Raw genomic sequence first — 26,875 nt, forward strand, 5'->3', positions numbered from 1 at the left:
CACATAATATATACGATAATTTTATTAAAAAAAGAGTTTGTAAAATTTTTAAATGGATTCATTCCAAAATAAAATAGCAATTTTATTATTTTCGATTATCTGGTCTAACTTCAACCCCAATTAGTCCAGTTTTGGTTCTACTATAATATTATGACTGCAATTAGCAAGCAAGGATATTATATTGTATATTTTTCTCAAAAATAGTGTACAGCAAATAGACCGACGAAATTACTTTTTTATTTAAATTCCAAATATGTACAGACTTTGTCATATTTCACGACATTGTCAAGGTTAAAAAATGAGAATCACTCTATAAATACATCAAACAATACTGTGTCAATACTCATGGGAAATAATTAAAAAATGTCGCTTTTCTGTGAAATTTATGGTTGGAAATATTGTTTCTTTGATTTCTTATTAAAATAATAATATATTAATAATAATTACAGGGATTTAAAATATGACGGTTTTAAGTATATAGTAAAAAATTACCAAATGTGAATAAAGAAAAGGAATTAAATATTATAATATAGGTATTGTTTTTTTTACGAAGTACATAATTGTTATTATATTATTGATTACAACAAATTAATAATATCACCAGAGCCGAATTTAGATATTTCAACGAATATTAAATGTGCTAATTTTACTTAATAGATTTTTAGATTGTCACCTTGTGTTCCTCCTCGTTCTTTTGACAATATTTGGGGATCATTTTTTTCTAAAAATATAATATATTTGATTGTTCTGTTAGATAATATATGAATGCGAACGCCGCTCTAAGTTTGTGGGTTTAGAAAAGGGCCTGTGTATCTGAAAGCAAACGTTGCTCAGTGTAGAAAGGTCGAATTTGCAACGACCAAAGATAATAAATCGGATATTAGATGACGTTGAGAGTGCCTGACGCCGTGATGTTTGAAATATTGCCCATCGTTCCTATTAATAATTTCAGCGTTCCTGTACGCAAACGTCAAACGTCAAACGCGACAAATATCTCTTATTCCAGTAAACTATCTTGATCTCAAAGTAAAATGTATGACTAATGTCCATCGAGTGTTCAGAAATCGCTGACATTGTGTAGCGTTTTAATCGACACGTACTCGTATTGATTTTTCAAATCATTCATGATCCAAATAATATAATTATTTTATCATTTCAGACTCTATTGATATTAGAGTAATTCGTGGTAGTCTCTAAAAAGTCTTATGCCCTTAGCAATATTTATTTTTCAAGCCCCGGAGTTTGAAACCCTAGTTCCTAGTCATTTGGACAGGCAGACATCAGACAGGCAGATCCAGGTGTGTATTTCGTGTATTATAACATATTTTACTTTATCGACAAAATACCAAATTGTAATATGCCACGACAATAATTAATTCAACACTTATTATAAATAAACAATTTAGTTATCGTAGAAGAAAATTTGAGTTTTTTGGTCTCTATAAAAGGGAATCATTAATAAAAATAAATATCAGGAATAAGAAGCTGCCTTCTAATTTTATTTCAAGTTTCACATTATTTGAATGTTTTAGCAAATTTAGTATTTATAGCGAGTATAGATACTTTATACTAGAAAATTAAGTAGATCTTGAGAAAACTGGAAGCATTCAAAATCAGCTACTTATATCAAAAAGTCGTGGTAACATCCTTCTAACCGAGAAAAATAGATTTTATTGTTAAAATATTATATGGATAAAATACTATATTTTATTATCTTTTATTTGGATAAATATAAAAGATGTTTTGGTGGTTTATAGGTACAGTTTGAGAAATATAAAGTTTTTTTATATTTACACGACAACTGACGTGTCGCGGTGCTTTACGATGTTAGCGCTCTGGAGCTGCGGCATTATTAGCCCGATCACTCAATGTGCCCCTGTACAAGTATGCACATATCACTAGGAATTTATTATTTTCCAGGATCAATTCGCGGTAATTTGCCAAAACGATTTGCAAAGCCCGGCAGTTATAAACGGCAGCTCGCGTCGATCGGGCGTCCGTTCCCGCCAGCCGACGTTAATTCAAATTCAATAAAGTATTCGGTTCACGCGCCAAATCGTCATTCGGCCCATAGACAGTGTAGAGATCAGTAACACCACTGACACTGATCCTGGTTAATTGTTTTACGAGTTTGAATGATTTTTCTTTTCTTTTGTGGAACGCGACTGGTCTACTTTCGACGCTAAAGGAGAGACGGCGAGCGCCGCGGCGCATGGTTACGAGTGAAAACGAATTTCCCGGTCACAATTCGTGGTAAGTACTTTCCCTTATAAATATAGCTCACAAAAAATATACTAACATTCAACTTAGTTATTGTAATAAATCGTTTCCTACAATAATAAGCTAATTATGGAGAACAGAGTTCTGCAAATAGTCCAAAGTTTTGTCGAAACATATTTCAAGATTTTACACAATTATTAGAATTATCCACGAAAATATTTCTTTTTTACTATTTTTTCTTTCTTTTTATTTGTTTTAGGTAGGTACATTAACATAAAAAAATATTTATATATTATAGTGAACTAACAACATACAAATTCAAGAAATTCACAACATGACACGAAAAACATTGAATCATATTATAATTTTAAATTAATTGGTACATTTTCTCTGAAAATGAAGTGCATAGGGGCTGTGCGACCCCCACTGGCGTAAAATTATATTATCTACCCTATATTCTAATTAAATCGATAAACCAGTATTAGTATCTTTAATTGTAATAGCGTAATGAAATTGTATAGTAGAATCAACTAATGAAATAGTTAGTAAAATCTGATAAGCAGGTATATTGTTTTGAATAAGTTGATAATCTTTCTTTGCATAAGCGAGACAGAAAAAAATATTTTGGAATATAAAAAAATAGCATAATGTAAAATACTTAGGGAATTTTATATAACTAGGTGTCTTAAATTTTAATGAAAAAAATTCAAAGTGCCTGTTTTCATGTACTTAATATAAAAATCTTAATTATGGAAAATGCAGATTTTCTTGACGAATTAAAATATTTTCTGGATAATAAAAATTAAGTATTGTTAAGTACATTTATATTTTATAATAATAATATTATATTTGCGAACAAAGTAATGAAGTAGGTAGGTACATACATATTTAAAAAATGAATAACAAATTAAAGTGATATATTATTACTTGTTATGAGAATCCTATTCCTCTAAACATTAATAGACAATCAATTATTCCACTAGTCGATCACATCCTTTGAGAGTATCCCCATTTAACGAACCGAAAATTTCTCAACTTTCAACTAAAAAAAATGCGAGAAAGCCTCTTTCCTTATATTTGTTATGCTACGGTATACACTATAAAAACAAGTGGCGGGTGATTGAGGAAAAAAACAAGTTCTTAAATTTTTATATATTATACACAAACCGTTTACTTATGTAATTTAAATGTAAACGTCTACCTATTATTTTTTCAATATAATTCTCCAGATGAAAATAGCGGTTTAATATTTTGTTAACGGGTCAATGATATTCATTTTTTTGTGATAAGCGTTATTTATATTATTTATAGTTTTTTTCTCGTTATTTTAAGTATTTAACATAACTTTTATGATTATTACTAAATATGTATATTATACCTAGTAGTAATTTTTACTATAATATGTAACAATTAATTATCAGAGGGGGGCTACTAGCAGCAAATTTCTCCCCTAATTTGGCTTCTAAAAATAGACACAAAAACCGTATGTTATAATTTATTATTAATTTCTTAAATGAACATTATTATAGTCTCTGAAGTTGTGTATTTCGGGTTTGATCTCACGACTAGGCTAAAAATCATGTTTTTTTTAATGTGTGTTTCATCAGATTCAATCATCAGATGTATTGGATGAATGGCTAATAAACATTCTTCGTAAACAGTTTGTCAAAATAGCTTCCACCCTTAGAAGCGAAAATGGTTATTAAAATGGACATCATAATGTTTTTGAAAGTGTGTAAGTTATTATGTTACTTGCGTATTATCTAGTCGTAAAAACGATTTTTAAAACAAATGATTTAGATAAATAAACTATTTACAGATTTATTATATTTTTAATTTGTTTTTAACAGTACATGATAAAGGAATAAAGTCAGAATATAATGATATCAGCTGTCGTTAATTCCCTGATGGAAGACGTCTTTTCAAATTTTAACGATCCGTAAGTCCATGGTTTTTGAAAAGTAATATATCTCTAGTTATGCGTCTAGTCGTATATTGTATTATGTTAAGTACATATAAATTAAAGCTTACGTTCTTGACATTTTTGTGATACCTGCACACTTTTAATCAATTATTTGAAACACCTTCTGTAATTAGAGTGAAAAAAAGAGGGCAAAAATAATACTTATTTTCAAAGTAATTTGATTAAAATATCTCATAAACAAATATTTAATATACAATAATCAATAAGGGTCAACATAATATATGATATTAGTAGAGAGGGTAGGTAAACTATGGTAAGATTAAAAACATCGTAATTCAGAAAACGGTAACTACGTCATTTTATCCAAACAGAGAACAAACAAACAATGGTCGAAAATTTAAGAGTTGTCATAAACAACTAATTAATTAACACCGTCTGATAATAACGTATGATTCAACATGTAAATACAGAGATACAAAACCTTTTAAAGTTAAGTATTATTAAGTATATTATATTGATGTAACTAAAGCTGGAAAAATAGTTACTGAGACTAATGATTCCGAAAGTTATTTTATACTGTCAATAATTATTGATGTTTAGCAATTAATACGTGTGCTATTTATCTTTATGGTCCGAAACTGGTAAAAAAAAAATTATACAGTGGAGCATTATTATTTGGTCCAACAATCACGCAAATTGCAAATAATAGTACATACGCAAGTAACCAAACCATAGCATCAATATTCACGTCACTATTTTCTGTTTTAATTTACAAATAATGCAATAATTATCGTAATTTGATTGCTACGAAATTATATTACATATTTCACGTTATTTTTATAATGTGATATTGATGTAAATACCTACATATTAAAAGCAGGTGTCTTTAATAAGATAATACCCATGTTGCAGAGCCCATTGACCCCATTGGTTCCATAACTCTCAGCGCCCATTAAATTTATCAGGTACCTATGAAGTATGATAGAAATTTCTCGTCTCGAGAATTCTCGAGAAATAACGAGAAAATATGACTAGAAATTCTAGAGGGATATTTTTTTAAATTACGAGATTCTCGTTTCTCGAGAAATCATCAATGCGTATCTCAAGAATACCAGGATGAAAATAACTTCACGGATAAAAATTTGAGTCGGAATAGTAAGAAAAGCTTTCGGCCACAGAACAGATAATAAATAGAATTCCGAGAGGCAATATTCAATACAAAACACTTTGATGCAGGGTTTTAAATGTGTGAGTATCCTACGAAAATGAAACACGCGTTATGCACGTGCAATTAATAGTGTGTGTAATACACCAATATTAAATGAGCGGCAACGCGTAAACCGAGAGCAGTTGTCAGTATTCGACGTATGACGTATTATTGACACGTGTTTAAGTTTATCCCGGATTATTCCTTACTTGAGATCGGTTACCTGCTATTACTTACCCGTGAGGTATTTCAGTTCCTATTATTATTTATTATTATATATCCCTGCTTTCGGCTCTAATCTCAAACGAAATCTGTTAAATGCCGGATGATTTAAAAAAGTAATTTTGGATGAATAGAAATCCGGACGGCAAAGGATCGTAAGGAGATGTTTCTCGAGAAATTAATAGACCAATCAGAAAATTTTGATAAAAAAAACATTTAGGAGTTCTATATCCAGAAACATATCCCTATAATTTTTAATTTAACAATCATTTTTCTTATATCCGTCTATATTGCATAAACGCAAATAGATATTCCACAGAATGAATAGAAAGACTTAATGGCAACATTGTCCAGCGAAGAGCTTTGTGAATGGTTGGGAAAATCTAAGTGTACAAGTTCTTTGCTATTCGCTATGATTGAGACGCACGAATTTAATGATTTTAATGCAATAATTTATACACAATTAATAATATATTCACATATTTTTTATAGAAAAAAGCACTTCATTCATCCCATTTAGAAAAATGTTCGCCGCGTCTGCACCAAACAAACGTTTTCCAAAAAAAGATATGAATTTTCCTAATGGACATGAATTAACGTCAAATATTTGAAATGGTCGCGAGGTTATGACCGCAGCAGAGAAGATGCGACGCAGCTACACATTGTGTAGGTACAAGTTTGTTGTTTTAATTAACCCTCGAATAAATTAGAAGACACAGGTAAATTTTTGTCAGACTTCAAAGAAACTAGTGATCATTATTTACAAATCGGACAGGGCCCATTAAGAAGACATGAATTAGTCGATAGGTATAATATAGGTAAGTACTTTTAAATTAGCATTATTAGATTATTAACTATTTATTACCAATAATATGTATATTTAAAAAAATTATCATGGAATAAATGGTCTAAGAAATTAATTTTCATTTTCAGTTTGTTTAATTCTAATTTGGAACATTTCAGGAATACACTGATTACAAATGTTCGTACCTATCGAGCCTGTATCCATCGATTTACGCCCAATGTGATTCATCAATTATAATAAATAGCATAATGCATCTCCTAAATATTGTCGAGGGCCGCTCCTTTATTTGGAGTCTCTGGATGATTAGTTGGTTGGTCCAATGCACAACACCAATGCAATATTTCGAAGGCATTAATTACCATTCACTCCTCTGCCCTCAGGTTTCACTGCTCGACACCATATAAAAATATGGAGAACACTTTTGCACAAGGATCATTTTCGTGGCAATCGAGATTCCCAATTCCTTCGGAATAATGGTAGAACATAATATCATCGTATTTTTTCTCGTAATCTGTGTGAGCATACAATATTAGTCACATTGAAATATGTGTCTGAGCCATTTCTAGGAGGCAACCCTCGTTATCAAGATATTATCAATAGATATATTATTTAATCCTAGGATCATTCAACATTTTAGTTTGAACGTACTTGCACTTACTAATTATTATTATTAGTGTTCTCCTGTCTAAGATAGACTACATCAAATAGACTACATACATTATTGAATATACATAATTTGAAAACATCTCATGCATATACAGACTAGAATAAATCATTTTGTAGAAAAAAATACGACACCCGACGGGACTTGAACATGTATCTGCTGGATTTGCGCCAGTATACTTTTCTAATTAAGCCACGGGAATCTTATTGAATCACGACAATTTTAACTAGTTCTTGTTACATGAAATACTTATGAATTGCGTTATAGTATTGGCTATCGGTTTTATTATAATTATTAAATTAAGCTAGGTATTAATTAATTCTTTAATTACTAACCGACGTCGCGGATCACTCCATCATTTAGTTTTTATAAGATACTTATACTAACTTGCTAATAATTTTATAAAACTATTTCTTTAATGATTTCTGTAAATACGATGTTAACATATATATTTAGATAATAAATGATACACTCAAAGTTGTCAACCAATTCAATAAAGTATGTTTTTCATAAACTATTTCATTTATTCAACGAAGAAGACACAAGATTTCAGAATGTAACACTCTATAATACTGAATATACATTTGTAATTTGAAAACATCTCATTCATATACACACTAGAAAAAACATTTTGTCGAAGAAAAAATACGACACCCGACGGGACTTGAACCTGTATCTGCTGGATTTTTTCTAGTATATACATGTTTTCAAATTATGTATATTCAGTATAGAATGTTACATTCTGAAATCTTGTGTCTTATCCGTTGAAAAAATGAAATAGTTTATGAAAAACATACTTTATTGAATTGGTTGACAACTTTGAGTGTATCATTTATTATCTAAATACATATGTTAACATCGTATGTACAATTTACAGAAATCATTCTCAGGTGATTCCACCTGTCCACCAAATTCTAGAAAAATAATATATTTAGACATGAAACCACTGAAATTATAGTATTTTCGTATTCTCTATTTTTCATCGAATCACTTTATGTTTTAATGGTGCTTGATTATTCCATACACGAAAGTTTCCTTGTGTAGCATATGTGTATGTAGTTTTAATCAATATAAATATCGTAAAATAATTTATACAACACAAGTATGTACACTTAGATAAGTACATAACAACGTGAATTGGTGAGGTTCGTCTATTTTAAATAAATCTAAGCCGAATTTCGTATTCAAAAGAGAAATATTTACATACAAAACATTCGATAAATTCGGTGAATTATGAAAGACAGAATATTCTACGACTCCGCAATATTGTTAAATCTAACAGTGCAACAACCTCTTAAGAGATGCAAATTTGAACCGTGCATTAAATTCCACAAAATTTGTGATCAAATTTGCATATTGTCTAAAATACGTACATATACATAACTTGAATTCCCAAACTTTGTATATTAATTACTAGTAAGAAATCAAAATTATAGTGTTTATTTATAATATTTGGCGTTTTAAAGAAATATTTTACTATTTTAATACCAACATTGAACATAGTAAAAACATAGTAAGTGCTTCCATTGTTTTTACACAAAAATTATAATTATAGGATGGTTTTTATTTATTTATAACTTAGAAAAACTTTGGCCCACGTTGGTCGCCAGTTATAGTATGTTTTAGTTATAAAATAGAAACACTTCCGGTTTTAGTATTTATTCCGAGTTCATAGACATTAATCAACAATAACAGAGGATACTTCAAACGGTACACGTACATAGATTGACAAGGTAAGATGACTCGCTCGACCAAATAACCAAGTGAACTTGCCAAAGGATTAATTTAGTACAGGTAGCAGTTGAAAACTAGATACCACACTTATCACTAGAAACGAATCTCGATAGCGTAAGGTGCTTTGTATCAAAATAGAGGACCTGTACGATCAAAAGAGTCGGAGATAATCAGCCTAAACTGACGTTATCAACATAGATTTAATTCTAATCCGTCTACATAATACTTGCGACGTCCAGTCAATGGGCCGCACCATATGCGTCTCTTTTCAATGTTATGCCTAATATATAGTAAATTTTACAAATACTGGTTAAACTACACGTTGTCTATGACATATTTTCAGTTTTTTTCCTATAGTGACGAGTCCTATGTCGCCTGACTAACAAATTGAATATTGCCGCAAATATGAATTATCATTTTCTCTGCCAAGCACATGAGTTAAATTAATAGGTTTAATAGATATGGTAGTAGTTATTCTCTCAAGTTAATAGGCCCTTGCTCTGGAAATAATTTTCACACATCGACATGGGCACACTAGCACTTGGTACCTACTCTAATCTGCACTCTGATCTAAACCCTTATAAGATTTTGTGTAGATTTTATTTATAACACACACTGGCGTACTATAATCGAATCGTTTAATAAATTTTGCGAGTATCCATTTCAAAGCCGGTTTTGCACTATAGTTCACTCACTTCTGGGAGGTAATTAATAAAAAAAAACAATGTTTAATGTTTCGGTTGATACAAAGTCGTGTTGTAAATCAGTCTATTAACAATTTTAATCGGTCTATAGTATATTTTTCACCACAGTTCTTTTACACAAAGCGCCGTCGTATGCTTTATTACCTAGACCCAGGTCCCAGGTAGGAGTGAATTTAATGAACGTAAATTTAAAACTAGCGAAGATTTGGTATATTATAACGTCTGGGAAACCTGTTGGGGATGCTTTGCATTGTTATTTAGAAGTCCTTGCACTTGTACTGTCTGACTTAAATCGAGGGCGCTGATCTGTCATCGAACCGACAGACAACTTATTTTGGGTCATCATATAATAAAGTCTCTACGATTTTTCTAACATATATAATATTATCATAGACATAGGGAGCATCAGTAGTTTATTCTCCCAACATTGCAGAACCAACCTGCCATTGGTAAAACCAATTGGCAGGGCGATAACTATGTTCAACCAAATTGCTTCGGGTGTTGATATACTCCACTTGCGTGAGGTGAGTTTATGTAAACGCTATTTTATAAATTTTTAAAATAGGGTCACCTTAGTAAACTCATCGTACTTCTTTGAATTACTGTAGATGTATAATTGTATTTTCACTGCTTTTGTAGGTTTATATTAGGTTCTCTTTTTATATTTTTATATCTTTTATTACTTTTATTTTTCTGTCTTCTTTATAATATTTCATGTCATGTTGTAAACGTCTTAAACTTATTATTTGTAATGTCCACAATATTAAAAATGAAAATTGAAAAAAATTTAAATAAAATTGACTCTGGGAGGTCAGAGAAAATATTCTCCAAACGAAAAAAAAATCACTTAATAAATATTAAGTATGTAGAAAACTTGACTTAATATAACTTTATTATATATACGTCATATCCCCCCCCCCCCACGCCGTATATTTTTATTATTTATATACATTTAAAAATCTAAACATTCTAATCCAGGGAATACAAAAACAATTAATCAGTTCTTTGTTCTAAATAAATAATATTTTACTTTTGTTATAACAATGGTTAATAATTTGAAACAACCACGTCATGGGACAAATCCAAATCCACTACAATCTGGTTGAATATACCAATTAAGCTACCAATACAATTAGTGGCGGATTAGGGACTTGGAAGGCACTAACAGGTTTTGAGGCCTCCCACGATTAACAATAAAAAAAATAATTTAACAATCGTATGACTGACTTGAACTGTTTCGAGGCCCCCTTTTAAATCTTCTTATAAATCGATCTGCGTGAAAGAAAATCGCCGCTGAATACAATAATTATTAATTACACAGGAATTCCAAAAAAAAAATCAGTTTCTAGATTTTTTTATTATATCTACGATGGCTGCGCGGCAGCGTCGGCCTATAGCATCGTGGGTCCCAGGTTCAAATCCTGGGTCTGACAAATGCACATATTGTTTTTCAATTTGTGTATGAGTCAGAGTATGGACCTAATAGGTTGAGCAAGTGGCTGACATCCATTTCTCGTAAAAACAAAATCTGTTAATACAAACCTCTACTCTGTGGAGGCCCATATTATGATCCTATTAGGATCGGACAAGGTTGAATAATAAATAAAATATTTTCTTGGGTTGTTCCAGTTCTGTATGTTTAATTAATATTGTTTCATTCTTAAATCTTTCGTATTATTTATTGAATAAATATAAAGAAAAATAGTTGTTTATTAAATCTATAGTTACTGTATAGTATATCCAACTTCTGACGAGTAGATATTAAATATAATACAAAAATGAATGTGCCCAGAAATTCCTTGGTCACAAAGCGTTTTCGCTTTTAATTATTTTGGAAGTGACTGACGAGGAGTGACGGGTTTCTCGGAAAACATTTAAATTGAATGGGTGCAGGATGTAGGATGCATGCTGCAATGTTTTTATCTCACTTTTATATCACATAACAATACGCAATTGCAGCTATATTATAAAGTATTTCGTACACTACCATTATTAGCCATTAGGTATATAATGTAATAACTGTTCTGGCAAAAAATCTAGAAGACATTCATCATTATAAGGAGCATCTATATTGATATATAAGATAAAGAAGTAATTAAGACAATAATGATTTAATTAGTTATAAAGTCATTTCATAGTTATTGCAGATTTATAATAAACTTCACACTGTCGCTCGCATCTGTTAAAAACCACAAGAATTTAAACACTTTAACAAAATTTTAGATTCCAGCAGTCAATTTCATATTATGGGCGTTTTCCAATACACTTGATTTATGAATGATTTTGAATTTATTGTTTAGATAAAAATCAAACGAAATAGTAAAACCGTTCACAATTTTAAATGATGAAAAAGCGTTACTACCAGATTTATTTTTTATGCTGCGATTAAATGAAAACGAAAATTTTTAAAAAGACAACCAGATTAAAAAAATATATACATAATGAAGTATTATTATCTGGAATATTTAGATGAACAATCACAAAAAATCACTACATAATAAATTTGTACCTAATGGATATTATAGCGAAACTACAAAAAACAGGCCGCCGAACATGTGCTAATATAGATATATAATTTATGCTATAGCCACCAATTCATTCATACTAAAAAAATAGTGGAATAGCCACCAAGTGTTGTCTAGGTATATATGACGAAATCTAGTTGCAGTCTACACAATTTGGTTATCACCGTGGTATGTAAGATTTTCCTTTGCATATAAAAGTTACACATTAAATAAATAATTTAAAAAAATATATATTTATTATCCGGTTGCTGTTTCATTATAACTGAATAAATCAGATAAGACTTTTTTAGTCTAATAAACGTTTTGTTAAAAGATGTTCTATACAGTGAGATTCTTGAAATTGATTGCCTATCAAAATCACACCTGCAAAAAGATTTACAATACTAATTAATACTGTATAGATTTAATTTAAATAGCATTTATAACGAGATAATAATATTAATTGATCAATAATTTTATTTAATACTTATTTTTACAAAAGATTTTAGGAAATCAATGAATCAAAAAGTTATTCAAATGCAATTTTTTTTATTTTACATACAATGAACTTAACAAATTATAAATTGAAAGCGTTCACGACATAAAATAATCGTTAACATTGTTTGAAATATAAATACAGAGCAATGTGAGTTAATAATACAATACGTAGGTAATAAAATAAAATAAGAAAAGAAATAAAATAACATAAATAAAAGTAGATGGAAGCACACTGAGTCAACATTGATAGACCCGATCTTCAAAACTTATAAAACAACGTCCACCTAAATTCACCCTCACGTAAGTGGAATATATTAATTTCCGAAGCGATTTCATTGAACATCGTTATTGCCCTCCCAATTAGCATCACTAATGGAAGGTAAGTTCTGAACCTTGGGAGAACAAGGGTTATCAAATAAGATACAATTATTATACTTATATTATATATATTTCAACTTGTTCTAAAGCCTAACCAGAAAAAAGTTCTTGTGTTAACTGTATTTTATACGCCTTTAGATACAAATCTTTTTGTAGAATATTATCATGTAGTGCTATAAGAAAGTCCAAGTTCTTGAGAACGACGTGTAATTAATTGATTGTTCTCGATTTCCATCCACACTTTGATTCATAACATCGATTTTTTCAGCAGTATGTTTACATTTTTGATGGGTTGGATTTTTAACATTACTAACATTATCATTTGACTCGAATTTAAATTTAAAAAATTAAATAATGAAGAGATTATTTTCACCTAATGTAATGCCCGAAACGTAGCTCGAATAGATTTATATAGGTACCCTGTATAACTGTTTATATTTCCATGATGATTTTCCACACAATACTGAACACAAATGTCAATTTTGGTGGGAATCAGAAAAAAAAATATGGCTGCCGTGACGTTTTAAAAATCTATAGCAAAAGTTTAATAGCCCACGATGGTTGAGTGGGTTACGCGTCTGTTTATAATGTCGTGGGTCACAAATTCGAATCCTGGGTCTGGCAACTACACATTGTTTATCAATTGAGTATGGATCTAATACGGTTGAGCAAGTGGCTGATATCCATTACTCGCATAACTTTAATTTGTTAATATAAACCTACTCTGTGCGGAAGCCTAATAATTGTACGTAAAACATTTCACCGTGGCACAGTTCGCCATGAGCTTTCTTATCGGAAAGAGATGGCCGTTAACTATACGGCCTCCAATTTTATTAGATTCAATGAACATTAATTCAATTTCCATAGCTGATTTTCACAAAATTCATTAATTCAAGAATGAAAATCTAACCTAACCTAACCTAACCTAACCTAACACATAATTCAGTATGTCGGCTATTTTCAAAATTTGTTTGCTGCTAGCTTAATATAAACTGTAAAGTGTAAACCGACAAGAATCGTGTTTTATTTAGACATGAGTTTTATGTGAGTACTATACGACCCGAGGTTGGACGGTCTTTAATATACGGCCATATATTTCCGATATAACATTTCACGGTGAAGTGTGATACGGCGAACTGCATACGTACAGGTTTCCGGACACAACTATGTGCAGGCCCATAATAGGGTCGGGCATGGTAAAAAAAATAATTTGATAACCCTGTATCGTCGTTTGTAAAATGGCGAATTAACCAAAATGCTATTTTACAGGAGGACGATTTTTAATTTTTGACATTAATTTATTAAGAGCATACTTCGGTGAAACGGCAAATAATTTTCAACTATAGGTGCGACGAAATTTCGCATTGTGAATACGTAAAATTGTTTCATGATAGCGACGGGGGTATTAGTTCTTAAATCGTGTAAAGATGACTAAAAAACGTTACCCATTTACTTGAAAAAGAAAACATGTCAATGAATATATTATTATTGTTACTAATAGAACAATAAAATGAACATTAAATGGACGCATGTTATATTTTTATAACAAATTATGTTTTGTTCTGCAGGCGCCGTTTGCACAATCTTCGCGTCGCGTAGTGACGATCGTTTTAGACCATGCCCCATCTGAGGTATAGCCTTAATTAACTGTGGATGATTATACATGTCTAACAAGTTTATAATTAAGCTTAGAAAGAATACTGTCTTTATATTAGGCATTATAATATGATATTTTAAAAGCTCTAATACCTATGTCACATTCGCTTTTTATTCGCAACACCAAGTAGATATTCGCCCTTACGGTTATCGTTTTTAAGTACTTTCCTGTGAAGATAAAAATTCGCTATTTTTACACAACAAATCTTGTGAGGTACATATCGTTTTTTCATTAAAATATCAATTTCGTCAAAATGGTTGATTCGCCCTTTTTACAAAACACCGACGATTTTATATATAAGAGAGAGAAAATATCGATTTTCCATTGTCGAAATATCATTTTTCCACTGTTGCACAACTTAAATACGGCTTAATTAATTCAGTGTCATTGACCGTGAGGGGCCTTGAAGAAAATTTCAAATTAAGTTAGAATTATTATAAAGATATTTAAATTCCATCTTAAACAGGTTTTCGGGCGACTAGCAAATGATTGAATTTATGATCGTTGTAGTCCAGTCCAAAATAGCGATTTGTCACTGACGGAGGTGTGACGAATATACTCCTTAAAATGCAAGATGGGCGTTCTTGCCTTGTCGCCTGGCTAATTAATTATGATAGAATGATAATTTATTTAACGAAACAACAGTTACAAAATGTCCCGGTACGCAAAATAACAACAAAATAGCAGTTACGTTAATACACTATGTAGTAGTTAATAGTAAATTCAATATTACAAGCCATTCTTGAAAACAATACGATATAATGTTACCATACAATAATACCAACTTTAGTGCATATGTTACACCGAATGTGCGAAATCGACTATTACATGAAATGGGCTAAATTTTGGCTAATTCATGTAATAGTCAAGCCTGTTGCCTTATTCATGAATAAGGTAAATTTTCTACCGAGTACATGAAGTCGCCAGGGCATGGAATTCTTAAACTGTCAACATGACAGCAGAAAAAGTAAATTTAATACGGATGATTTTATTAGTTATAATTGGACATAATATAATATTATTAGGTTAGGTTGGGTTAGGTTAGGTTAGGTTAGGTTAGGTTAGGTTAGGTTAGATTAGGTTTTGAAATTCTGAATTATTCAACTGAATGTCCATTTTGAGGTTAGCTAACAAGTGTCAACAATACAATCGACCATTGCATGTACGATACCCAAGCACGAATCAAATCGCGAAAATACCTTTAAATAAAATTCATCCGTTATCATATTATAGTTCTAGTTTTTTTGCGCATAGTAAATGGACATGAACGTCATTTTAGTTATTGATTGGTATATTTTTATATTATAATCAATGACATTTGACACAAATTTGGTTAGTTGCAAAAAATACCACCGGAGCGCGACCACCTATTTCGACCATAGACAATATACGTATATTTTGACCAATCCACGAGCATTTCACACATTTAGTTTAGTTGCAAAAAATACCACCGTAGCGCTAGTATCTAATTTGTCCAAGACATGAAGTAGGCAGAAAAATTACTGCCGATTTCACGCACTCTCCAGATATTTTGTCTAATTCATGAATAAGACAACGGGCTTGCATTTTTCATGATTTAGGCAAAATTTTGCCCATTTCATGTAATATTCAATTTCGCACATTCGGCGTAACACATATAATTTGCTAAAAATGTCAGGTGAAATCAGGGTTCAAAATGGACTGGAGCGGACAGAAACAATATACATGTAAACACAAATTTCTAAAAGCAATAAAAGCTTTGTGTTATTGCGACATATTTTTAAGCGATTTCAATTTACAGTATAATGGATATCGATATAACGAACCTCGATATAACGAACGGACACAATATCTGGTTAAATGTAACAATTATTAAAAACACCTTGTTAAACAATCTTTTGCGCCTGGTAATCACGTAATACTTATTGTACTCGAATTCGAGTCATAGTGCCATCCTGCTCGTAGACTGAATATATCTCTGACGTTTGCAACGTTGGTCGCTAATTCACACAGCTGCACAGCTGTAAATTTGTTTATTCTAAGTGAATGCATGCATTTATTACTCCATTCAATAAGTTTACAGTGGTTAAAAGTAGATGAAGGTGACCCTGAGTATTACATCATGATGAATCAATGATATATTAGATGCAGTTATGATCTTGGAAAATGAGGATGGAAGTGATGATTGCGAGGAAGAAGAAACAACACTCGATGGTCTACTAATATTTTTTGATTATTCGTCAGATAACGAAATTCAACTATATTAAATTAATTTTCATAATTTTTGAAAATTGATTATGAACTAATTACAAGATAAAAAGAACTTCTTATATACAACGTTTTTAAATTTTCTGTTGAATTATTATGCTCAATATGCTCAAACTTGTAGGTACTTGATACGAAGTAAATAAAAAAAATGAACAAATATAGAATACTGAAATGGCATTTTGACATTTCATTTTGATATACACAGTAAAGCACGTATATATGAATAATTTAGTTGCTAGGACCACCCCCTTAGCAACCAATAATAGTCTTTTACTTTTTACGGATTTTCTGAAATAACTTTTCATACAAAACAGAATTAACTGGAAATGAATTCAATTCCGCTTAAAGATGGCTAAAAGTATTAAAAGAACGCATTGGCACCGTGTTGTGATATATTCTAAAAGTTTAAAATGTCTAGCTAGTCGGGAAATCAGTTAAACATCGATTGCAAGATTTGTACTGGACAAACAACCACCGGACAAACACGAATACAAGCTAATAAAAACGTTGTAAAAAACAGCAGTCTTCAAAAGTCACACAAAACTTGATTCTTTTTTCTTGAAAGCACCTGCGTCGTCCAAAGACAAATAAACAGGATTTTGTTTGTGTTTTTGTATAACGGACACTCCCTCACCTGCATTAGTCCGTTATATCGAGATTATACTCTATATTCAATTTAGGTCTTTAGCGAAGACGATAACATCGATATGTGCAATCAAAGGGTTAATATCAGTTGTTATAATTAATAATATAAAAACTAATTAATGAGATTTAGGAACTGTGGTTATTATATTATGTTACGGACGGCAGGTAAAGGATAAAAATTCTGTGGCACTGAAGAACCTTGTCTGTCCATATTTTAAGTAGTAATGCATGCCAGGAATTTATAGTCTGTTAATGCATTTGTTCGTCAAATATTTTCGGAAAATCACCAAGCACTTCGGTTCGTAAAATTTACCATTTCTACCGCTGCGGGTGATGAAGACTTTGCGGTCAAAGCAATAGTTTGAAATTGAAGTGTTATGAAAGATTTTGAAAAAGTTGTAGTGTTCCGTACTAGATGTGTTCTAAAGATTTCGTTTCTTCCATTAGCAACGTCATATTAATAATTGTTTGAATCTGGATTCAATAAATATCCAAATAAAGTTGTACATAATTTAATATCCTTTTGGTTAAGCATCCTGAAAAATAGTGATGTTCGATTATCAGCTTTTTCTTATATATTTTCTAGCATATTTTTGTAGAAATGTAGGGTTTCTAGATAATTATTTTGTAGCAAAAATGTAAACAAACAAAGGCATATTCATTTTGTTCGTCATGTGCGTTGGACAGTTACTGTTTGCATACTTGGTATAATTTATGCTGTATTATTATAATTTGCAATGTTCTTCAAGATTTGTGTTTTATTTTTAAATTTATTACTGCGATGCGATTAAGTCGATTGATGGACTATTGTAAAACGTCCGTTTACTAAAACTATAAAATCAAAACTGGATTCACCAAAATGACTCTGACATCCCAGAGGTTATCAAACGTTCTTCATCGACTCTTTGATGAAATAAAATTAAATCAAAATCGTCGTCACGTAATCTGCAAATGAATTAATTTTAATTTCACTAGTCCGCTAAAAACCAGCAATAACTACTAACATTACTAGCGCCGCAGGCTAACTGTTTCAATTATGTTTTCATCACTCTTATTATTTATTAATTGTTAGTGTAGGTATGTCACGTAAATTTATGTATATGATTATAATCAGCGCCATCTTTAGATTAATAAAACCTGAGCATAACTTTTTGTACAAGCAACGAGTGGTTCACTTTTCAGCTGTCAAAATCAGATTCCAGATTGCTTGACATATTGATTCGCCCTTTCTCGTTTCAAATTGAATTATAAAAAATTCTCAAATCAAATATATTATGAACTATCAGTGTTATTTATAAATAATATACATTCCTATTATTCATCAGCTGTCAAAGTCAGACTCATCCTTCACACAAAAACCGGTGGTACCTAATATCGATTTCAAAAAAATATGTAGCTTTGATCAATGCATTACATTATTGTAGAAGGTGTGTTAATGCTAGTGTATTATTTATCATGTAACTCATATCCAAATGAAAGCGCGTCAGTATGAGCACTATATAGAATAGTGACAGGTCATCTATAGACAAAAACGGGAGGGACGGATAAAGTAGGACCAGTCGTTGTGAATGTATCGGCTTTCTACTTGAGTCGGCAAAGTTATAATGCATTCATTGCTCGGGAAACTTATTTCAAAACGTCTTAAATTATTCTTTATTTATTTTTGGTGTCTTTGATTCAAACCCCTAATATGAGCACTTATTTTTGAATGACGATTAATCTAATTAGTTTAAAAAATTATGCATCCTTTCAGTATTTTTTTGAAAATTTATTACTAAAGTTGAACACTTTGAAAACCGCTGTAAAATGATAATATTAGGGATTATATTTTGTTTGTATCGATTTTTATCAAGGGAGGCCAGTCTGCCAAAATTTAGTCGTAAAATTTTTACACGCCAACAGCAGATCTAAAAAAACTAAAACCACCGAAATTCCACTTAAATTTAGATCAAACCAGATTAATAAAAATAAAGAAAATCTCTAAAAACCGGCCCTCTGGAAATTCTCTTTGTGCGCTTGGACCATAATCAAGGGTAATAAATAATTCAAAGTTGTCTGACGAAAAGAAAAACAAAGATGACCTATGTGAATTTATTTACATTTTCTTGGCGTTGGTAAAATAGAAAAAGAAGAAATATACCTAAGAACACAACTTGTGTCTGTCTGTATTTATAAAATCAAAATATTTTATTGATTAATTAATAACGGAATTTAAATTTAAATTATAATTGATTTAAATTTAATGATTTTACTGATTAATGGCTTCCATCGCATTTTACGCTCGGTTCACTGGGTATGAATATACCTACCTGTTTAACTTCTCGATATTCTGCCAAATAAATAACGACATAATTTTCTATATTGACGTGTTTCAAATTATTGTGCGTAACATTTTATTATTGCTGGTAACTGTTTAAAGAAGTGCTGGAGCGCGCTCTGGTCTGAAAAAATGTTCCGACTCCGGCTCTACAACACCATTGAGTTTCTCTATATATGGTGATTTTTTTTTACCATGTTCCATCCTAAGAATATCATATTTTATGGGTCTATCTGTGGTGAAAGTTGTTTTAACAGATTTTCAAGTGAAATTCTTGCCAGATCCGGGATTCGAACCCGAGACCCACGACATTATAAGACGGCTATACCTCAGTTGAGATATGGTCTAAAAATATCTTGGCTAGGCGATGCGCGGATTGCGGGTCGCGGGTGCAAATGACGCATGCCGAACGAAATATAATTTGTCATATAAATCCAACATGCGTCCATTTAATGTTCTGTTTATTGTTCTATTAGTAACAATAATAATATATTCATTGACATGTTTTCTTTTTCAAGTAAATAGGTAACGTTTTTAATCATATTTACACGATTTAAGAATTAATACTCCAGTAGCCATCACGAAACAAATAGACGTATTCACGCCTCGACGTTCGCTCTCCGAATGCCAAGGAGTCCAAAATTTTGTCGCGCTTATAGTCAGTGATCCCAATCGTACTATAATTATAGGACAATACTATAATTTTAATTCTGCAAAAATGTAAAATACTATAATTTTACGCCAAATATACCAAAATACTATAATTTTAAAGGATTCAAGACGAAAAAGGTTCCTGTACTATATATTTTTTTTAAATACTATAATTTTGACGTCTTTGTTACTATAATCAGCATAGAAAAAGATGGCAACACTGCCTATAATTGAAAATTATTTGCCGTTTCACTGATGTATCGTCTTAATTGCCAGTTTAATTATTGTATTATAATACACAAGGAATTTAATAAATTATTTCTATAAATCAATCTCTACATTTAACTGGTAATGTTTCATGGTTTTGTAATGCACACTATTTGTCAATGAATTTGAAGAATTCTCAGGTTGTTGTCAACCATGGGCACATGACCTCAACCAATAAACAAGACTGGAATTTAAAAAATAACATTAGGTATTTATTGTGCTCGATATGAAGGCTTTTAAAGACTAATTCACTATGTAGTATAATACATTAGTATGAATCATATGAAAAAAATATCTAAGATACATAATAATATATAATAATGTTATGTGTTAATTGTAAACATCACAAAGATATCTTTACTATTTATTGTATGAATAGTTACTGAGATATGTTATGTAAGTCTAATAATGATCACAGCGCAATTAAAGATGAAGGTGTTTCATTACCTTTTGTTTGGAATTTGTAGAAAACATTTTCAAATCCTTTTTGAATAAGGACATAGTAAAGAGTCGATATTGGCCGGACATCGACATGCAGGCTTTGGCCAATACAACTAGACAAATGTCGCAGGGTCGCAGAGTTGCAGTTGCATCGGCCAATCTGCAAAGCTCTATTTGATAATGTTTGTTTCTTGGTTTACGATAACGTCATATCGACGAATTCGTCGTAAGACGCATGCGGCGAGTTCTGATGTGCGAGCCCTCTTAAAGGGACGAATAGCTAGTTCTTCAAAGACCCTCATATCGTTAAAACTATTAAGGTGGAACGTCTCTGATGGTTAGGCCGTGTACAGTGGATGGATGATTTTTTACACAGCAAAACAACTGATTATTTCGAAGCCATATTGCAGAAGAAGTATTCGTCTACCTTATACAAGACGACTCGATAGACATTGTAAAATAGAGACACTGGATGAAAACTCATCAGGACAGGGAATCTTAGAAGCAGATTCTAGAGTTGTTTAGTGCCAAAAAAAGAAATATTTTCAGCAATGTAATTATACATATTCCAACAAATTAAAGTTTTTTAGTATCATTTGATAATTGAACACGAAATCGCTTCAAATGAATTGCGACAGGACATTTAAATTATGGTCATACTCTAGTATGTTAAGCACATAGTATTACCTTATTGTTGACTGATTTTTTATATCATGTGATGTACGTATTTGTATAATAATTAATTACATTGCTGAAAATATTTCTTTTTTTGGCACTAAACAACTCTAGAATCTGCTTCTAAGATTCCCTGTCCTGATGAGTTTTCATCCAGTGTCTCTATTTTACAATGTCTATCGAGTCGTCTTGTATAAGGTAGACGAATACTTCTTCTGCAATATGGCTTCGAAATAATCAGTTGTTTTGCTGTGTAAAAAATCATCCATCCACTGTACACGGCCTAACCATCAGAGACGTTCCACCTTAATAGTTTTAACGATATGAGGGTCTTTGAAGAACTAGCTATTCGTCCCTTTAAGAGGGCTCGCACATCAGAACTCGCCGCATGCGTCTTACGACGAATTCGTCGATATGACGTTATCGTAAACCAAGAAACAAACATTATCAAATAGAGCTTTGCAGATTGGCCGATGCAACTGCAACTCTGCGACCCTGCGACATTTGTCTAGTTGTATTGGCCAAAGCCTGCATGTCGATGTCCGGCCAATATCGACTCCGCGCATGCACACAGCTGCAGAATTGGGCGAATCGGCCATTTCTCTCCAGACTGTCGCTGCGTTTGGTAGAGCTAGAACTAGAACTAGCAGCGCTAGGCAGATGTGCGAGGTTGTGATCGTGCAACATTCGCCGGCAGTCTCGAAGGTTTTAATTTATGGCCGTCAGGCACACAAGGCGAGTTGTGATGTGCGAGCCGGCTAACTGGTTCTCCACTCTGACTGACTGTATTTGTTGGAAAAATTGTAAAAACAGTAACTCACTGAAAATATCTCAAATATAAAATTTCTCAGAAACACATATGGACATTTAAAAAAATGACAAGAATGAATACGTATTTTTAGTATACCTATTCATACATTTGGTTATTAATGGTTGCAGTTTTGATAATATGTTTTGTCCGTTAATTAATTTAAAAAAATGCAGCGACGTCCCATGAGGGTAGGCGGGTCATGCGACGCATAGGGGCGGCACACTATAAAGAGCGGCGAATGAAGGAACGGATACAAATATGACGAACTTTTGAGTGCATTGGTGGTTTCCCATGAAGTAGAAAATGCTGTCACTTCATTAAAAACTACTGACATCATAGTTTAAAAATAGTCAAAACATAAAAATCTTGATAACATGAGTGTGAGGCATGTATTTTCAAAGTGAATTTATTCCACTTCAACAAATTTTTGGCAAACGCAAAAAAACTGTTTACGGTGTTGATGTTACATATGTTTTTTTGTATTGGAATAAGTTACTTTTGTTACCAACACCAATTTTGAAGTTGATTTTTCTACTGGATTGCATGCTATTAGGTTCTTCTATACAAAAAAAATATCCTTTAAATTCTGGCATTTATAACTCATTTTCGTCAAGTAGTGGAATAAGTTCACTTTGAAAATACACCCATGTATTGTAATACATATTGTAATGGCAGTTTATCGTACAGGCATTTTTACAAGGGTACCTCCAAACCTGTCGTTAAAGCTCTAGCGCTACATATCTCAGCGTACATAAAACCACCACTGTTTGAGAGAAGGTTTTATGGAAATGCTCTAATAGTGTCTATGTCAATATTTTTTTTCGTGTGAGATAGCCGATAATAAATAATAAAATAAGTAAATAGTAGGTACCTAATGAATTTGCAGACTATCTGAAACTAAAAATTAAAGGGGATGGCATTCTAGGTCTGCTTAAGGGGCCGCTGAAGAGCTCGACATTCAAATATAATTTAGTATAAAAAGGACCTCGGCGTCGTAAGTACGTTAATTTAAATCGACCTTTTCGCAAAAACCACTAATCATCGGAGATTTTATTTCAAGAAACATTATCATTATTTTTGATATTGTCTGCTGCTGAACATTATTATTATTTTATAAACACCTGCAAGATATACGCCGATCAGAAAATAGGGCTGTCAAAATAATATTATGTAATATAATATTTTTAAAATGTTAATTTCATCATAGTTTTTAATCAAACCTGTGCAAGTACGTACTGATAACTTGGGTGGATTATACGGGTATATTATTATTATAACCCAATTCAAATTGAACATAGGTTGATACTCAAATACTATTATAGTATGTTTATGATTTCGAGAAAATAATACGATGGTATAATTAATCCATATCAATTATTTGAAAACATTACATTCGCACTTTGCAAGATAACATCAAAATGTGTAAGTATATACTTCTCTAAATGACGAATGACATTCATGAGTGAGCACGGCTGAAAGCTTGGAAATGTGTTTTTTTATATTTCAAAATCTTTTAATTGTGTATTATTTTATTATAGATTCAAGGCCATCTTCATATAACTAATAAAAAATACTGTTTGTTTCTACGAATAAAAAAAGACAGGAACAAACAAATCACGGCAATCAGAAAGGCCGGCAAATATGGCCGACAATGCGTGATACACAAACATAAAATACACAAAATTACAAACACATTCGAAGTTTGCCGCACACGTACAGACCATGTGATATTTGTTTACGCAAAATCGTCGCTTTTCAAAATGGCGAATTTGATTGCCAGATTTTACTGCGATGAATCTGTATGTTCCTTCTTGTCTTTTTTTTATTCGTAGGTTTGTTTACTATGTGCACCGAGAAATTTCCATTTATGAAATCGGAAACGATTTTTACAGAAGAGTTTTGGAATATAATGCAACCAAAACTGGAAAAAATTCTATCATGGGTGTTGACTTCCTGAATTAGTTAACCCCAGGTCCATGCCACTACGTGAACCACAGTGGATATTAAGCCATTTCCACACTGGCAACAAGTTGCTGGCAACCTCATTAAATTTTACGATACTTACCATAATTGCTTAAGAAATTTTACGATAATTATCGTAAAATCTAACGAGGTTGCCAGTGTGGACCCGGCATTAGATGCACAAAACTTAAATAATATATATATTAAATAAAAATTTTAAATTATAAATATTTATGATTTATGTCTTCGATGACAGCCCTGATGAAATAAATATTAAAAATGAGTCGATCGAGTCGTGTAACAAGTTTATTGACACAAACAACTTTGACGCGACCTTTTTATATTAACTAGTAGACCAGATATTATGGACCACATGTAAAAAAATCATATTTTCAAATCTCAAGGCCAATTCTTTAGAACGTCCCCTTAAGGGCGGCACTTTGCCTAGGGACGTCACTGGTAAAAATGTTCTTGAATATTGACTCATATAGTGAAATAGACAATCACAAGTAAGTTCATGAATATTCTTATTATGACCGTGACTATACGTATGTTTGTACTTACATACTAAAATACTAAAATATATTCAGACATCAACTTCTAACCACAGTATTAATCGTAAACCACGGTTTATCGCATAGACAAAACAATCGCAAGGGCGCTCTATACGAGTTGGAGCCTGTCGCCTCCATGCGCCTGAAGTAAACCATCATTTCATTTACCTAATAGGTGTAGCATGTGGCTGACATCCATTTCTCGTAAAAAACAAAATCTGTTAATACAAACCTCTACTCTGTGGAGGCCCATATGATCCTATTAGGATCGGATATGGTCTTAGAAAAAAGTATATTACATGTAACATAATATTGTATATTATTTAGAATACGTCATGTTTCCTTTTAAATTTCCTTGGCAGTCCAGGGCAATGACAGTTTCTCAACCCGAATTGCAACCAAATCTACCTAAGAAGAACCATCTTATTGTAAAAAAGCTGGTATTTGACTTGCCTGGATTACTCATTCAATAATATGCGTTATTTTTTAAACACGATTGTGAGATATGAACTCACGTGGGTATGTAATTTATTTCTGCTTTCAGTAGTGGTGTGCCACAAAGGGCTCTCAACGACTAACATGATACACTTTCTAAATGTTATTACAATTAATAAAAACAATAATATCCATGCAAATAACAACAATGGAAGTGAATGGAATGGAGTCGTTACCTATTTCGTCTTTTTAAATTACAGTTTTTAATCTCATATTTTTTGGTGTTACATAATAAATACCTCACTCATACAGTTTAGTAACCATAATAATAGGTTTCATAAGTTTTGACAGGCAGATGAAATCACATCAGTGCATCTATTCTATACACAAGACTGCTTTCGGCCGCCACAGCGGATATCTAGGGTAGGTTTGTATCGAAGTATTAGCACTTATTGTAACAATTACAATATGTTAGCCGTCTAAACAGTCAAAACTATCTATCTCTCTCTAAAATTTAGCGCACCCAAGAGAGGTGCTGTTAAAACATAGCACTTATTGTAACAATTACAACTAATTTATTGTATTTTTTACAATAATAATACTTCGATACAAACCTACCCTAGATAGCTGCCGTATCGGCCGAAAGCAGTATTGTGTATAGAATACATGCGGTGGTCATTATTTAATTATGTGGATAAAGTAGCTGGATTGTATAGTACCTGTTTAATTGCATTTAATATAATTTAATACAATAGTTAAAAATTGTGTAAATAACGATATATGTAATTAGATGTTTACCCTCATGTAAAATCTTCAGTTTGTGAGTTACCAATTTGTACGTTAGAATTTCCTTCCAACATATTCATAACAGGAACGCTCAATAATTTAAAGAAATGTGTAATGTTAAATTATCTGTAATATAAAAATATCTCTTAGTTGTACATAATGTAGGCTATAAAACATTTTCATCATCATCTTCGCCCAATACGCTATCGCCTATATCTATAACAATCAGTGGCAAAGTTTACAAAGTCGTTTACTAAAAAAGAAACTATTCATATTAACATATAATTATACAAATTTAATATAAATACCTATATGAATCTAATTGGAGTAGGAAACATTATATAAGTAATGGACAAACCAATGCAATTTTCTCATTACTTTTGTCAATATAACTAAGTGTGGATGAAAACATGAGTGAAGATACCTTAGTTATTCCGAGTCAGCGAACAGGTTGTCAATTTTCAGGAAGACCATCACTGTCTTTTGATTATTTGACAAAATTTATTCATGTTATCGCATCAGAAGAGGGTGACTGAGTGCTTTTCTTCTGTAGTGACAACTTGACTT

General features: G+C 31.6%; 1 protein-coding gene across 1 annotated transcript in view; it reads left to right on the forward strand.

The window, feature by feature from the left end:
- The first annotated feature begins 1,964 nt into the window (after nt 1-1,964).
- LOC147064984 (uncharacterized) overlaps nt 1,965-26,875 on the forward strand; it is a 59,196-nt gene continuing 34,285 nt past the window's right edge. Inside the window, exon 1 of the mRNA XM_085958393.1 lies at nt 1,965-2,253. The gene's annotated coding sequence lies outside the window, so the exon portion shown is untranslated. The remainder of the gene's footprint in view (nt 2,254-26,875) is intronic.

This window comes from Rhyacophila brunnea, unplaced genomic scaffold (assembly GCF_057557595.1).
Source record: "Rhyacophila brunnea isolate RB1 unplaced genomic scaffold, BYU_Rbru_1.0 scaffold_7, whole genome shotgun sequence".
NCBI lineage: Eukaryota > Metazoa > Arthropoda > Insecta > Trichoptera > Rhyacophilidae > Rhyacophila > Rhyacophila brunnea.